Here is a 1287-nt window from a genome sequence, read left to right on the forward strand (position 1 = left end):
GGCTAGCATGGATCAGAATCTGTTCAAACCCACAGCTCACAGGCCATTTCCCAGCCAGAACTACACTGAGGATACATTAACTCAAAATAAAAGCATATAATTCATAAAAATTACTGAGTAAACAATAAGGAAAATCCATCCCATATACACATGGTTTGTATTCTCTCACAGATTCCTATGCTATTAATAAAAGAGAGAATGTAAGCAGTCCTGATAATTCATGCTTCTGGAGCTACTCAAAATACCTCTTGGCCTCTTGATACTTCACCCAAGAGTCACTGCTTTCATCTGCTGGGCTTCTTTCTTCATTGCTCTGTCATCTGCTATTTCTCCATTGAATGATAGCTGTTTGCTATGGGCTTCCTTCTCGATTAAGGAATACTTAATGGCTCCTTTATTATATGGCAACTTGGTAGTACAATGGACAGAGTATTGGACGTGGAGTCAAGACCAGACTAGACCATGGGCAACTCACTTACCATTCTCTGCCTCATTTTCTTCATCTGTAAAATGGGAATAATAATAATAACAATATAAAATGGGAATAATAATTATAACAATAATAACATAAGGTTTGGGAAAATCAAATGAGATAATTTATGTAAAATGTTTTATAAACCTTAAATAAAGCACTATATAAATGCTAGCTTATTATTATTAGCATAGACCATAGCCTCAGGACTATTTCAATCCTTATATGATTCAGACCCACAGCATAGCTTGCTCTTCAGTCTCTAAGGTCAAATGAGACTTTTTCCTCACTTTATTTATTTATCTGGTTGTTTGTTACATTAAAATACCAGTTAACTCTCTCCCTCCCTTTCCTCTCCCCCAATAGAGAAGGTATCATCTGACAAAAAGATATATGGGGCTCATTTCTGCAGCACATATACTAAAATTGGAATGATACAGGAAGATTAGCATGGCCCCTGTGCAAGGATGACATGCAAATTTGTGAAGCATTCCATATCTTTTAAAAAGGGGGTGCAGCTGGGTAGCTCAGTGTATTAAGAGCCAGGCCTAGAGACAAGAGATCCTGGGTTCAAATGTGGCCTCAGACACTTCCTAGCAATGTGACCTTGGGCAACTCACTTAACTCCCATTGCCTAGCCCTTAACGTTCTTCTGCCTTAGAACCAATACATGCTCTCACTTCTAAGACAGAAGGTAAGGGTTTGGGAAAAAAAGATATATGTATATATAAAACCATGTCTTACTTATTTCTGTTTATCATTTCTTTTGAACTCCTTTGTTTCCACCTCAACAACTCCTCCAAGCTTGCATGATA

At 37.5% G+C, this 1287-nt stretch overlaps 1 non-coding gene across 1 annotated transcript; it reads left to right on the forward strand.

Moving 5' to 3' along the window:
* The first annotated feature begins 868 nt into the window (after positions 1 to 868).
* LOC123243340 lies at positions 869 to 974 on the forward strand. The gene has a single exon (XR_006505888.1). It is a non-coding gene; the product is annotated as a U6 spliceosomal RNA (small nuclear RNA).
* The last annotated feature ends 313 nt before the right edge of the window (positions 975 to 1287 follow it).

The sequence above is a fragment of the Gracilinanus agilis genome, chromosome 3 (assembly GCF_016433145.1).
Source record: "Gracilinanus agilis isolate LMUSP501 chromosome 3, AgileGrace, whole genome shotgun sequence".
NCBI classification, from domain to species: domain Eukaryota; kingdom Metazoa; phylum Chordata; class Mammalia; order Didelphimorphia; family Didelphidae; genus Gracilinanus; species Gracilinanus agilis.